This window comes from Dermacentor andersoni, chromosome 4 (genome assembly GCF_023375885.2).
Source record: "Dermacentor andersoni chromosome 4, qqDerAnde1_hic_scaffold, whole genome shotgun sequence".
NCBI classification, from domain to species: Eukaryota; Metazoa; Arthropoda; class Arachnida; order Ixodida; family Ixodidae; genus Dermacentor; species Dermacentor andersoni.
Genome location: NC_092817.1, coordinates 8,360,947 through 8,377,185, shown reverse-complemented (window position 1 = coordinate 8,377,185; position 16,239 = coordinate 8,360,947). Strand labels below are relative to the sequence as shown.

The following is a 16,239-nucleotide window of genomic DNA, read 5'->3' as shown; positions in this document are numbered from 1 at the left end:
AACCATTATTGCGCAGGGCGGGTTGGCTCACTTTCATTTGACTCGCGCTCGTACATTGGAAACAGATACAATAGAATATACAGTGGAATATACAATGCAATATACAAATGTGAAGATACAGCTTGATAAAGGGCAAAAAAGTGTAATTGGAAACAAAGTTCACTGCGCATATACACAACACCTCGCAACAAAATATTTAAATATACGTGTAAGTCTTCAATAAATCTACGTATCTAAGAAAAAGTCACTATATCTGATGCGTTAAAGAAGGCAAATAAACATGTTGCGCAACCACAGATTCACAGATCACAGCCACCTCCCTCCGCCCTTCCTCCACTCCCCCGATGTATCGCGCGCGACGGAAGGCGGCGCGCTTCCTCAGAGCTTTTCTCCTTTGCGCACACAAGACTGAGCCACCATCATCGGCTCACCCATGCCGCCTTCTCCCCCCCCCCCCCTTACGCTCTCACTCGCACATACAGCTTGCGGCGCGCGGTCACGACGTTATCGCCCTTGGACTTATACGGAACATGAGGGCGACGGCGACGGCAGGAATGCGTCTAGAGTCTCCATATAGCTGTTATCTCAATAATATAATAAGAGTATCCTGCAACTGAAGCGACCCCTGGCCCGTTACTTTCCGCAAAAGAAATAACAAAATCGAACTTTCACCATGCGACAATTCGCTGCGCCACAACAATGTCTTTCTTTTTTTCTTTTGTGGAGCGGGGGGTGCCGAAATGAAGTAACGCAAAGGAAAGCATGTTGGCTGCAATCGAATGCCTACATTGGGCGGTTAGTGTGGCTACCGATGGAATATCGAAGAAAACGTGAGACACTTGGTCCACAGAGAACCATACGCATACTGCTCGGTATCCTATACCGGCGAGACAAAATTTTCCGGAGAGGTTACGCTCAAGCGAACGCGTTAAAATCTGTCGAGTCCCCTCAGTGATGGCGGCAAGCGACCATGCATTGTTTCATTTTCTCGTCTGCTAGCCAGAAAGCGTCCAAAACTCTGCCAAGCGAAAATCCAGTCGGCCAGAGAAAAACGAACGCGCATCGAAGTGCGCCGCGCGGTGGTCGATGCAGCACGAGAAAAACGCATGCGCTCTGGCTGGATCGGCAGCCCGCGGGTAGCGAGAACACACGCACACACAAAAGAGAAAATTAAAGAGGCTCAATGTGTCCTCGCGAATAAAAGTCCAAGTACAAAAATAAATAAGAACTTAGTTACCTTTGCTGGCTTTAGTGTCTTGACATGGATGCTTTGGCGCAGGGAAAGAAAATGTTTATATTCTTTTCTGTGACATGACGGTACAAAGGAACCACCTCAACGCTTCGTCTAATCGGACCTCGTTGCGTGCTTTGTCAACTTGTTTGATAGTGTGTTGATTTGGCTTTTCTCTTTGTATGGCTCGATGTACGACTTGAGAAAAGTCAATGCACCTTTGGCGTCAAATCTTTGTAACAGCATTAAACCCACAAAGTTCCGGAATAGAAAATTTAAAGCACGACTTTGGAAATGGCAATGCACCTTTCTCGTTAAAAGGTTATGATAACTTTATACGTATAAAGTTTCAGAATTGAAAACCAAGCGCTCCATAGATTTCGCGGCCTCCGCGAGATGCCGAGACAAGCTTGCTCGCCGTTAAAATGCCCTTGAAACTTTGTGCTCGGTGGGGCGCCTTGCGCTACTATATGTGACTCGCGATGCATGGGCGTTGCCGCGAAATCCAGCCCGATTTCGCAATGTTCGCGCTAAAATGCATTTTCGAACGTGACAAGGACATTCTAGACCAAATCGAGCATGATTTCCGGAGCCGGGAGTTGTTTTGGTCGGCGGCGCATGACAGCACGAGAAAATTTCCGGGGGGGGGGGGGGGGGCTGAAGCCTTATAAGACCCCCCCCCTCCCCCCCCTTCCCCCAGGCTACGCCCCTGGAGCTACGGGTCAGACCAGACTACATTTTCTGGGAGAGCACACACTGAATTGGAGCATCGAAAAGTACGCTTAAATCCCATTGGTCCTCCCTAGATTCCTAGGTCAGGGAAATGTGTGGTCACACCTTACTCCAATCCGAGGGTGCGCATAAGCCACCTTTGTTCCCTGAACACAATCGGAGACCTCGGGCGCACACGTCTCACTGCCTTGGAGGGAAGACGCGTTAACAGGAAGGCTCACGGTTGTCTCAATTGACGCGTCTCGGCTCGTGGAATGGCCCAGCAATTGGCTGGTTCTTGGAATGAGTACAGCCCGCTTACGTAAATATCTTGGAAATGTATTCGCAGAGATTGCACAGCTACCTTAATTCTCCACAATAAATGTAGGAAGATAACTATACAGAAAGAGTCACACAAGGAGACACAATCTCTCCCGTGCTATTCACTGCGTGCTTGGAAGAAGTATTCAAGCTATTAAACTGGGAAGGCTTAGGAGTAATGATCGACGGCGAATATTTCAGCAACCTTCGGTTTGCAGATGACATTGTTCTATTCAGCAACACTGCAGACGAGTTAAAACAAACGATTGAGGAGCTTAACAAAGAGAGTGGAAGAGTGGGGATGAGGATTAATATGCAGAAAACAAAGATTTATTTATTTTATTTATTTATGTAATTACCACAGCACCTCTACAGGCATTGCAGTGGGGGGAAATACAGAACAAGCGCGTTCATGCAATACGACCTAGAAATGAACAATACAGTACGAATGGCAAGCATAATGGCCAAGTAATTATAGACACTATTCCCATGGAGATAAGAAAGAAACATAAGTAAAGTCGCATCAATCAAACAAGGCATAAAATGCATCATTCGATATTGACATAATAGTTGTGTGGAAATCCGCAAGGTGGACAGAAGTAATTAATAAAGGTGGAATGGAGACATCCACCCAAACGTAGCTAAGTGCTATAAAGGAAAAGGGTGGGTGTCTCATTCTTTCTTTATTAATTGCTTCTCTTCACCTTGCGGATTTCCGCAGAACTATTACGTCAAACTCTTGCCTTTGCTTCGAGTTGTTGACGAATTGGACTTCGCTCTGCCATCTGCTAGCCGTCTGGTTAGCTCAGATGGTAGAGCGGCTGCCCCGGAAAAGCGGTGGTCCCGGTTTCGAGTCCCGGACCATAACGAATTTTTCTTCAATTGCGAGGCTTTTCTTTCGAGGAACCCGTATGGCTTTCCTTTGTAGCACTTAGCTATGTTTGGGTGGATGTCTCATTTTCCCTTTGTTAATCATTCGATATTACATCAACCACTGACGATGATAGTCTATTACACTTCTGTATTGTTCTAGGAAAAAAAGACATCCTCAATAGTCCTGTGTGGCAAAACATTTCTCCTACTTTATGGGGGTGGTCGCCTCGAGCTGATGCACAATAAGGTTCAAGTATGTACTGTTGCCTGTCAATTCCAATGGTTGTGCGAAAGATACTATGAAAAACTTTAAGAGAAGTTTTTTTCCTGCGATTCTCAAGATACTCCTATGGTAAATTATTCTTTGCTTGTGTAGCGCTAAAGGTAAAACTATAATTTCCAGTAACAAATCTTGCAGCTAAATTTTGTACTTATTCAAGGCGTTCCTTGTCACCAACAATCGGTGGGTCCTATACCTCGCATGCATGTTCTAACACAGACCTGGCGAACGTTTTGTACAGTATACCTCTCTAGTAGTCATACTGAAACTTTTTAGCGTTGTGCCGTAGAAACCCTAATGATTTGCGTGCACTCGCTATTGCATGATCGACGTGACGATGCCATATTAAATCAGTGGTAAAACAAACGCCTAGGAATTTATATACAGACACTCGTGACAATGCAATATTATCTAAGGTATACTGAAACAAACATGGTTTTTTTTTCTTGCTAAATGACATAAGAAATGTCTTAGCCGGATTCAAACTCATGTTCCACTTACAACACCGCTGAGCAATGCAGCTGAGATCACACTGTAGAATGTGGCAATCGTCTTCAGAACTAATAGGCTTGTGCAAAACGCAATCACCAGTGTACAATCTCAAATGTGGCAGAACTCCTTCACTGATGTCATTGATAAATAAAAGAAACAAAAGTGGACCCATAACTGTGCGTTGAGGGATGTCAGAAATGGTACCCGCCGTGGTTGCTTAGTGGCCATGGTGTCGGGCTGCTAAGCCCGAAGTCGCGGGATCGAATCCCGGCCACGGCGGCCGCATTTCGATGGGGGCGAAATGCGAAAACATGCGTGCACTTAGATTTAGGTGCACGTCAAAGAACCCCAAGTGGTCGAAACTTCCGGAGTCCCCCACTTCGGCGTGCCTCATAATCAGAAAGTGGTTTTGGCGCGTAAAACCCCATAATTTAATTTCTTGTCAGAAATGACGTCTCATCTTGATGACTCAGCACCATTCAAAGCTACGTACTGTTTGCGCAGTCTTAAGTATTCCTCAATCCATCCAATAACTTGTGTATTAATGGTGTACGTATGAAGTTTCTCAATTAACAAAGAATGGGATACAGTGTCGAATGCCTTCCTGAAATCTAAAAATATAAAATATATAGAAAATCGTTCGTCCATAGCACTGGCAATATCATGTGTGAATTCAATTGTGTTATGCTAGACAAATTCTTTCTTAAGCCATGTTGAAAGGGATTAAATAGGGAATACCGATTCATATGTGCTGCAATACTTGAGTATAAAACGTGCTCTGAAACTTTGCATGCAACACACGTTAAAGAAAGCGGACGATAATTAACTACTCACTTGCGGACCAGATTTGTGGACTGGAACTACTGCACCAATCTTCCAATCATTGGACAGGGAATCTTCTGCCACTGGTTTTTCAAATAGTATTTTCAAAAAAGGAGCTATAGGTCGGGCACAAATTTTAAAGAAGTTATTAGTTAAACCATCAGGTCCTCCGCCTTTTGTAGCGTTCAATTTCAAAAGCAACTGCTCTATGCCACGTGAGCTGATAACGACGTCATGCATATCGCCCATCGAGGCTATCAATTCTCGCGGGGTACTTCTGCGGTTATCGTTGCTTGGAATCACAGTGGAAAACACGGAAGCAAAATACTGATTAAAGCATTCCGCTTTAGCTTTGTCGTCAGGAACGACGCCGTTTCCAGTGACAAGTGACGGAATAGATGTTGCCTCTTTTCCATTTCTTTTCACGTGCTTCCAAAATTGCTTGGGATCATCTTTGATTCACAACTGGATAGTTTCACTAAAAGCATTCTTGGCTACGCGAATTGTCTTCATTTCCGACGTAATTTCTTTCAGCTTCTGCCTGTTATCGCTTGACGGCATTTGGAGAAAATTGTGATAAAATCATTGCCTTTTCTGCGTAAGACTGCGCAACGCTTTCGAAAACTAAGGCTTATCTCTACTTTATCTTTCATTCAGCATCCTACACGGTAGAAAACGCTGCCGAAGTTCTAGCATGTTGTTTTTGGGGCAAGTCCATAATTCATCTGTATTTTTATATTCAGCTTCTGTTGCAAAAACATCATAATGCCCATCCAAACCTTCATTTATATTATCAACCTGAACTTTCGAATAGTTATACACATGTCTCGCCACTGTGTGCGTAGGTTTTACATGTGTAACTTTCATTTCAGATCAAGCAGCACTGTGGTCACTAATCCCAGGAATAACAACCGTAGAAATAAACAGTTGAGGTTGGTTTGCGAAAATCAGATCCATAACATGATTTTCTCTAGTTGGCTCAGACACTATTTGAGATAGTGCGAGCAATTCAACAACGTTCATCATTTCCTGGCACAAGTGACCCTTACTTGAAATGAGTGATCCCTGATCGCTCCACAGGGCATTTGGGAGATCTCCACTTATAACCAGCTTGATGAATGATGATGAATAACGATGGTTAGCCGTGCAAGGGAACAATAGTTCAGGATCGCCAGTAAGCCTCCAGAGTCTCTGAAGAAGTACGTTTACCTAGGTCAATTACTCACAAGGAACCCTGATCATGAGAAGGAAACTCACAGGAGAATAAATATGGGTTGGAGCGCATACGGCAGACATTGTAAGCTCCTGATTGGAAGCTTACCATTATCATCGAAAAGGAAGGTGCGCAATTAGTACATTTTACCGGTGGTGACATATGGGACAGAAACTTGGAGGTTGACAAAGAAGCTCGAGCACAATTTAAGAGCCGCGCAAAGAGCAATGGAGCGAAAAATGTTAGTCGTAACGTTAAGACACAGGAAGAGAGCGACTTGAATAAGAGCGCAAACGGGGATAGCCGATATTCTAACTGACCTTAAGAGAAAAAAAAATTGAGCTGGGCAGGTCATGTAATGCGTAGGTTAGGTAACCGGTGGACCATTATGGTTACAAAATGGGTGCCAAGAGAAGGCAAGCGCAGTCGAGGACGGCAGAAGACTAGGTGAGGTAATGAAATTAGGAAATTCACGGGCGGTAGTTAGAATCTGTTGGCGCAGGACAGGGGTAAATGGAGATCGCAGGGAGAGGCCTTCGCCCTTGCAGTGGACATAAAACAGGCTGGTGCGGCTGCTGACGATGGTGATGGAACGTACTGTTAACGTCACAAAGCTTAAGCGATTCGTCTCAGGAAATTCGAAGAGAGGATCGAAGGTCGCGGTCCCCGCTGGCCCATCGTAACAGTGTGCGCGTGTGTGGCATAGGATTTCCCATCTTTCATATTTTTTTTCGTTACTTTTGCATTCGCGAGCGCCTCATTATTGAAGAGAACGACGAGCCCGCCTCGAATCGGGAGTCGCTTCACTGACGCGGCCTCAAGCTGTGGGAGAAGCCGTCCGGGGGGGTCGACAAGAAGAGCGCGCACACGCTCACTCTGACGCCTGCCTCCACTGAAAATTTAATCGGACGTCTCCGGCACGCCCCTCGTTACGTTTGGGCGTGGCGAAGGGAACCGGTTGCGTGTAACGCTGGCGTTGTCACCCTGCGTTCTCTGTCCTTTGTTCAGGCACGATGCGCGGCCCTCGAGGCGTCCCGCGTGTCCTGACCTTTTAAAATGTTTATGTGCATTTTGCGGTTCCGCTCTTTAAGTTAGTCTGCTTGTGATTTAAGTTGTCTTTATCTAAAAGTAACTGAAAAAAGTACTTTCTGGAGCGAATTTCTCTGGGGCTTATTTAGATTTCGTGTGATGCGTTATGTCCTTCCGTGAAAAACCGAACCGCGATGTTTATAACAGTTCTACGAGTTGCCCCATTCACGTTGCGTCCGTCGGTGTATACTACAGCAGTTTGGCGTGTATGCAGCGGTCTTGTTGGCACTATCACGCAGCACTTTGACAAAGAAGTTAGCATTAGTTGCATTAGCGAAATGCATGTCGTGTTTAAGAATTTGCGGTTGTTCGTAGAAAGGATAGGAAAATACGCGCACACCGACAGAGCGTCTTTCCGTTAGGTTTCAACACGGCACATTCTTGGAATAAGATGTGCGCCAGCCCGTTTCTGTTGGAAACGACCAATAACGGTCGGACAGAGCGAACTCGCCGGGGCAAAAATTGGCTGCTATACGCTGTTTGTTGCAGCTACGCGGGAAGCACGTCGTGAAAGCCATTCACGCGACATGTCACGATTAGCCATCGCGTCGCCAGTTGTATACATTGCTCGGAGGCTGCGCATAACTATGACTTAACCTGAGCCGTGATAAGGCCACGATTGCACTCCACTTCTGTCGGCTCTTCTTTGCAGTGGTCGCAGCGCTCCGGCGACTACGTTCTTGCCGGGGCGGATCGAGCGAGGACGCAACGTGCGCTTCACTGCTGGCCTCGCCACACAGCAGCGAGGAGGTCTCGCTGCTCGAAGCAAAGCAGTTGCACCAGCAATAAGGTATATACATCGGCGCAGAAGGGAAACAAGATACATGTGTAGATCATCTAGTTTACAAAATGCAGAAAAGAAAATGAGACAGCGTGAAAGCACTCGTGTAGTTCGGTACTAAAACATTTCGCGAAAACGTATCCGGAATTGAATTCTGCGGTTTTACGTGCCAAAATCACAATTTGCTCATGAGGCACGCCGTAGGGGGGTGACTCTGGATTAATTTTGACCACCAAGAGATCTTTAACGTTCTCCAGTGCAGAGGACACGAGTGCAGGGACACGGGGGACATGGGTTTTTGCATTTCGCCTCTATCGAAATGCGGCTGGGATTCGATCCCGCGACCTCGTGCTTAGCAGCGCAATACCATAGCCACTAAGTCAATGCGGCGAGTGACATCTGGAAACCATAGTCTGTTCTACGCCGTTATAGGTGCTCGGGTGTTGGAGCGTGTTCAGGTGGTGAAGGCTCCACTGTTAATAAAGACACCCCTAATACTACAGCCATAATATGGGCCCTTTTCTAACATTTGTAATGAATTCCTTTAAAAGTCACGTAACTTGAACCATAGGCGTATCTACGGTGTGGGCAGGGTGGGGGTGGGGGGGGGTCAATGCACTTCCCCCCGTTTGCCCACCCGGTAGATACGCCTATGGTTCAAGTTGCGTGAAACAGCCTGTATATATGCGCTAAACAATTATTTAGGCCTCAGAATTTCTCAATATTGCTAAATATAGAAGTTAGAGGCTATATGCGACTGATTGTTGTTTAAGATCAATTTTTAACAAGAAGTGATTCTACGCCCAAAGGGTATCCTAATCATTTTATCATTCCCATACTGACGACCTCACGCAAATACCATATTTCATTCTATGTAGTACATTCCTAGTATGAATCTTTTATTTTGCTCTTTTCAAACAGCGCGTCATTATCGCACATTCTAAATCGCAGTTTTCCAGGCGTAGTAACATCAGCGAGAGAAAGCGGAAATACGAACCTTCGTGCCAGCACCAAGAATTACCGATTACAGTGTATTGCATCGACGGGATTCTACCTGTGAGCTTCCAGCAGCGGTGCGTCACTTTTATCGGTGGCATCCTGACTGAATTGCTCGCAATGTTTCGAACGCATCAAGTCAAAACGTCGTTATTCGCGCCGTAGCAGAACGTTTTTGGTGATTCGCGGTGCACCGCATTACTGCAAAGCGTTTTCCCTTCAACCCAACTTTCTAGAGTTGCAAAAAAAAAAAAAAACAATAAATAACTATTCACCGCTCGAGTTGGCAGGCCCGCACGTGCTGGCGAGCGAAGTATCTCCGCATCGTGCCTCCAATGTTGTTCGGGAGCGAAAGGACTGCTCGCATTAGAAACTCTTTTCGTGCATTTCTGCTCTTTTTGCTGCTGCATAGTCTACGTGCTTATGTTATATTGCATGTTCGTTTGAAAACTGTAACTGGTAACTAGTATGTAAATACTGATGTAATTGTACCTCCACCAAGTTACCCTTTAAAAAAAACAACTAGTCAGTTGAAAAAATATGAAAAGATTATGATTACAAGTTTGGATAATAGAAAGTTGGTGCCTGCATGCACAAAAATCTCTTACGCGAGGAATATTCGTTGAACCAGCCAATTCCTATGCTGGATATATTATTAGCTAAGGTGGCCAGCCAATGTTACTGTTACTGAAGTTAACGGTTCCGTCAGCGTTCCACGATGCCGCTCCGTTGAGCATGTGCCGTGCCGTCCTTCATTGGTAAACGTTATGCTTATCAATTGCCGAAGCGTCAAGAACAAAACCGACGAGTTAACAGGGCTCGTATCATCTTTTGGCCCTGACATTGTTATCGGGTCTGAATCTTGGTTGGATGAATCGATTTCCAGCTCTGAAGTATTTCCTGCGGAATACGTGGCTTATCGCAAAGACCGCAATACGCACGGTGGGGGCGTTTTTGTTCTGGTCAGGCACAGCTTGCCAAGTTTCATAGTTGACTTGGGGGATAACAGCTGTGAATCTGTTTGGTGCAAAGTTGTTCTAGAACATAGCAAACAGCTTACAGTTGGAGCATTTTATCGTCCGCCTAATGACAACAGCAGTCGTACCTTTAATACCCTTTCCCATTTATTACTTATGGTCTCAACTGATTACCTTCTCGTCGGTGGTGACTTTAATATGCCAGATGCGCAGTGGATTAATATGCTGCCAGTACTTCCTTCGTGCTCATCCTTGTCGTCGGCTTTTTACGATCTTTTCGCAACGCATGGTCTTTATCAATTCGTGGAGGGACCAACACGTCGCCATGCCAATGCCGCTTCCATCTTAGATCTTCTGATTTCAAACTCTCCTTCGTTGCTGCAATCTGTTTCCATAGTTCCCGGAATAAGCGACCATGATGCAGTGGTTGCCCGTCTCGTTGCTCCCAAGCCGTACATACCGCGACCGAAACCCAGAAAAGTTTATTTCTTTGATAGCGGAAATTACTCTCGTATTTCTGAAACGCTTGAGTCAAACTTCGATACTTTCTCAGAACAAAGCAGCACTGTATCTGTCTCCGAGTTATGGCTGCTGTTCAAGGAACAACTTTTACAGCTCATTGACTTGCACATTCCATCTAAACTTCTTTCTGTGAAACACCGAAAAAATAAACCTTGGTTTGATAAACCCATAAAGGTGCTACTTAATAAGAGGAATCGTATGTTCAAACGGTATAGAGAAAAGCCCGATTCACTGCAATTTTCTAAGCTTCGACAACTTGGTTCTGAAATCCAGATGAAAATCGCAGAAAGAAAAAAGAGGTATTTCGACTCTCTTGGTTCTAGAATAAAAGAAAATCCAAATGAACTTTGGAAACTAGTGAAATCAAACAGTAAGGACGATGTTGGTATCCCTCCAATAATCCACAATAGTGCAGCTGTTACTAATGATAGAGATAAATCAAGCTGTTTTAATGATTACTTTGTTTCTGTGTATTCAACGCTAGTACCTCAACATCTTCCAGTCTTCTTGAGCAACGCGCTTGATGATATGCCGGATATTGATATACACTACTTCGGAATAGTCAGCCTTCTCCAAAAATTAAAGCCACACTCGGCACCAGGTCCAGATAGGATACCGAATGTTGTTTTGAAATCCTGCGCATATATCATATCAAGGTATCTAGAAATACTGTACCGCAAATCTCTTGAAACCTCAGAATTACCTGAAGACTGGAAGATGGGCGACATTGTTCCGATTCATAAAAGCGGGCCCCGTGACAGTGTCATGAATTATAGACCTATATCCTTAACTTCTGTGTGTTGCAAAACCCCGGAGCACATAATTTACACTAACATCTTTTCCCACCTTCAAAACAACAGTTTCTTTGTTCCTTACCAACACGGGTTTAGAGCTGGTCACTCATGCGTAACTCAGTGGAATTTACCCATGACATATTCACATCATTTGACAAAGGTTTACAAACAGACGGCATACTATTAGATTTCCAGAAAGCGTTTGACAAAGTGTCCCATGTTCTCTTACTTCATAAGCTTTCACTTCTTGGTTTAACAGAAAAAATACTTTATTGGCTCAAAAACTACTTGACAGGTCGTTTACAAAGAGTGGTAATTAATGGCACAGAATCAGAATATGCATGCGTATCTTCTGGCGTTCCGCAGGGTTCCGTCTTAGGTCCTCTTTTATTTCTTATATATATAAATGACATTGGCACAGGAATCACTTCGAAAATCCGGCTGTACGCAGACGATTGCGTCCTTTACAGAGAAATTAATAATGATTCCGACCGAGTAGCATTACAGACAGACCTAAATAAAATTTCTTCATGGTGTGACAGGTGGCTTATGTCCCTCAACGTCTCAAAATGTAAGCATATTTATTTCACCCGCAAGCGGCAACCAATCCGTACACAGTATTACTTGAACGGCTCCCCTTTATCAGAAACACGCGAAGCTAAATACTTAGGTGTCACATTTTCCGCCGATCTGACATGGAATCGTCACATTCAAAGCATCACTTTAAAAGCAGGGCGAGTGCCTAATTTTATCAAACGGAACTTTAGGCACGCGCCACTAGATGTCAAGAGAACACTTTACTTAAGCAACGTTCGCCCGATTCTCGAATACGCGTCTGTTGTGTGGGACCCGCATACACAAATTCTTGTGAATAGCTTAGAAGCGATACAGAAACGTGCGGCCCGTTTCATAACCGGCATTTACTCATTTCCAAGCAGCATCACAGAAATAAAACGGCACATATGTTTAGAAGATCTTTCGCTACGCCGTGTTGTTTCCCGCTTCTCTTTCCTTCGAGATATCGTCTTCAATCGCACACCACTAAACAAAGAGACTTATCTACAACCACCAACATACATATCTGGGCGCCGCGACCACTTACTTAAGATAAAAGAAATATGCGCGCGCACAACAACATACCAAAACTCCTTTTTTCCCCGTACAATCCACGAATGGAACCTGCTGCCTCCTGAACTAATTGAAGTTGCTTCTGATGTCGCATTCCCCACTGCTCTCCAAGCATATGTTTGCAGATAAAAATGCACTCGCCATTTGTAATCTTCTTTGATGTTTGTTTTGCAATGTTAGCCAACGTGCTGTGAAAATAAGTGTATCTTGTTACCTGGGCGAAACTTGTTCTTTGTGCTGTCTCATGCGCTCCCTTAAAATGTAACACATGTATGATTAGTATTGTACCCATGGTCTGAAGTGTTTAACCTTTTAAGAATGTGCAATCTTGTATTTTATATTGATTATCTGTCCTCCCTACTGTAATGCCCAATGGGCGAAGTAGGTATGTAAATAAATAAAAATGTCAAATAACGAAAGAAAAGCTTTGTGAATTTAGCCCCAGGTATACGGGCGAAATTGCCATCCACCCGTCACAAAAACCGTGCAAAGAAAACTCGCACGGCTTTCTCAAATTCAGTGCGTCTGTGCGTTGACTTGTCGAATTATTCGGCCTCACTCTGTGACATACTAGGCTCCTGGGGCCGTATAAACTAAGAAGTTTGCACTCTGATTTCATTGCAATCCCCCGACGTCAAGTTTACGTAACTGCCGCCGCAAGCACAGTGAGTGATCCGCAACGTTGTTCGAACAGCCCAATCAAACGCTCTCCTTGTTTATAAGAGATCACTTTCATTTACTTTCGCAGTGAATAGCATTGACATGTTTTCGTTAATTGGCTGCCAAGAGGCGAGGAGCGCACAGAAGTGGAGAGGGTGTCAGTAGAGCCGAGCCAGCGCAGTAAAAGTAGAAAACCGGCTGAGGAGGGTGGCGCCGGCTTCTCCGATTGGTCCGCTTCCCCTTGCTTATCTTGCGATGGCTGGTCAAAAACAACGGCGAAGAGCAACGTGCAGTTAAAGATGCTGCTAAAACGGATCCTCAGCGAAGAAGAGCTGGCAGAGAAATGTGTACTTGCCAAAAGGGCTGGGCAACGTTATACGGCCGCGCAGATATTTTTATTACACGTAAAGAAATAAATTTTCGCCGGCAGCTCCGAGTAGCCAGCGGCAGTGCTATCGGCAGGCAACCATTTCACATCCATTTCGGAACGGGGCAGTCTCCTGCTATTAAAAAGAAATTTCAGATTTCTTTTTCGGCATATACGAGGTGTGACACAAAAGAAACGAGGCTAAGTGTGTAGATTGAAAATGGAGTGGAGTTGGCAACAACTGTTTTGCTGACGTAATCCCACACACCTCCTCTATTCATGCCTCCAGTTTCGACGGAACTGATCACGCCAGTTGGGAGTGCTGCGTCATTGAGTGAACATGTGCAACTGCATTCTACCGGAAAAATGTCTGATGTAAAAACCGAACAGCGAATCAACATCAAGTTTCTTGTGAAACTTAAGAAATCAGCCACGGAAACATTTCAAATAATAACCGAGGGTTATGGAGATGTAACCTTGTCTCGTGCACGTATGTTTGAATGGCATAAGCGGTTTTCAGGGGGAAGGGACAGTGTGGAAGATGACGAACATGCTGGGCGCCCAAGGTCAGCGATCACAGACCAAAACATTGCCAAAGTTCGTGATGTGATCAGTGGTGACCAAAGATTAAGTGTTCGTGCAGTGGCGGAGTTGGTTCACTTGTATAGGGAAGCTGTTCGACGCATTTTAATAGACGAATTACACATGACGAAGATTTGCGTGAAGGTTGTTCCAAAAGTTCTGTCCGTTGACCAAAAACAGTGCCGTAACGACGTGTGTGCGGACATGTTAGAACGCATTGCAAACGAGCCAAATTTGTTGGAATCTGTTGTAACATGTGATGAGACATGTATTTTTACCTACGACCCAGAAAGTAAGCGCCAGTCAATGCAGTGGAAGTCTCCAGGATCCCCAAGACCCAAAAAAGCACGCATGTCAAAATCAAAATTCAAGGCAATGTTAATCGTCTTCTTCGACATTAATGGAATTGTAATGATTGAGTGGGTTCCCAGTGGTCAGACTGTTAATCAACACTACTACAGGACTTCGTGAAAAAATTAGGAAAAAAAGGTCACAGTTGTGGAGTGATGGATGGCTGTTGCACCATGACAATGCACCCGCTCATATGGCCCTATCTGTCAAGCAGTTTCTGACCAGCAAAAACAGTACTGTGATGAGGCATCCTCCTTATTCACCTGATTTGGCTCCATGCGACTTTGTTTTAATTCCTAAAGTTAAATCTTGCTTAAAGGTAACCCATTTTATCTCGGTTGAAGAGGTTCAGGCAAAAACGGAGAATCTCCTGAAGGGCCTTCCAAAAACCTCGTTCCAGAACTGTTACCAGCAATGGCAGCACCGAATGCAAAAGTGTGTGAATGCTGAAGGGGACTACTTTGAAGGTGATGATGTCACAGAGAACTGATTCAGTAAGTACAATAAGTTATTGGACCAGTCTCGTTTCTTTTGTGTCACACCTCGTATATGCATCTTTAATGCGTACTCACCACGTCAAAGTGACACGGTGAGTTTTTATAGTTTGTGACTTCGCGCGACAGACAGGCAATGTTGCCACGGCCGGAAAAATTTTAACCAGTGGCAGACAAAGGCGTAGAATGGTAAATATTTTTTTACAGCGAAGCTGTTTATGGCTAGGGTTCCGTGCATTTTTCGCGCCCGTGAACAAATCTGTGTGAGCAAGAGCTATAATCATCAGCAATGGCTGGTGCCACTGCTCGCGCGTTCGTCGTCGTCGTATTCTTGCACAGCCGTTGCCGCTCACCATGCTAGCGTTCCCGTACTGACCTTCCCTCTGCGAAGGCGCCGACGGCACTGAGCCACTGCCAGTCAGTGCGCTGATTTCGGTCTCAAATTCTCTGCCTCAATATATCGCTAAACGAAAACACGAATGTGCGTACAACGAATGTATAACACGAATGAACGCGGATGTTTAAAAATGAATGTGTGTGCGTACCTTTCGTCACGATGACAACCGATCAGGACAATAAATGTGGGGGTACCCTTGGTCCAATTTCTGTGTCACTTCTTTGTCGCGTGCTACACAGCTTCGCTGGTCATCCACTTTCACATAGTGGGATGCCTCATGATATCTTTTGTTAGTCATAACCATGCATATCAGTAATCAAGTAAGCCACACGGTTGGTCCGAGTAGAAGACTTGGAGCGCACCATCCGAGGAGCCCATAACCGTTCCCAGAAATGCAAGAAAGTTGACGTGACTGCTTGCGCCTCACCGCCGGCTGAGCATGGTTTTCAAAGAGCCGCAACCGAGGCCGGGAAAGGCGGTCACCGAAGCCACGCGCGCGACCGTGTTCGCGCGCCGCAGCCGCCTTTGCTCGATGCACGTTGCGGGCTCCGCAGCTGACGGGCCGCCGTGGAAGCGTCCTCTGAATTTGCCGCCAGGGGGTGCCGCGTGGACTTACTTTTGCAAACTACGCGTCGTGTTTAAAATCTCAAGTTCGATCTACGCTAGACAATAATGAAGAGTATGCTGGGAGACTGACTCTAGGTGCGCGCGCAAAACAAAATATGCGGTCGCCTGGCGGTAGAGCATCCGTATGCGGCAGGCGCCGACTTAAAATCCCGCAGCTGCCGGAAACCCACCGTTTTTTTTTTTTTTCTAGTGGGTAGAGATGTTCCCTGGTGCTCGGCTCTCGGGGGGGGGGGGGGGGGGGGGGGGTTCACATATCGAAGGAGGGCCCGATAGACATTTCCCGAGTGGTCTCTGGGCGCCTGGTTGTCCAACCACAGACAGCCTTGCTGAAAAGCATCCGCCGCGACTGTGGGGGCAGGCAAGTGCTGTCGCCGGGTACCTACTGGTAAAATAGGTACATGTGTACCTGGGAAATGGTCGCCTTGGGAGCGGCCCAAACATGCTTTTTTTTGTACTCACGGGGGTTTCGACGGGTACCTAAGGGTGAAAGCTTCTCTCCCAAGCATATCACCCTGAAGGAAGCCGAACGTC

The 16,239-nt window shown here is 45.5% G+C and overlaps 1 protein-coding gene across 2 annotated transcripts in view; it reads left to right on the top strand.

Moving 5' to 3' along the window:
• The window catches only part of LOC126535940 (major facilitator superfamily domain-containing protein 6-like), a 186,492-nt gene that overhangs the window by 84,416 nt on the left and 85,837 nt on the right, over positions 1-16,239 (top strand). Inside the window, exon 2 of one of the 2 annotated variants that reach the window (XM_055073361.2) lies at positions 7,685-7,822. The exons of the other annotated variant lie outside the window; for it this stretch is intronic. The gene's annotated coding sequence lies outside the window, so the exon portion shown is untranslated. The remainder of the gene's footprint in view (positions 1-7,684; positions 7,823-16,239) is intronic. 2 annotated transcript variants of the gene reach the window in all.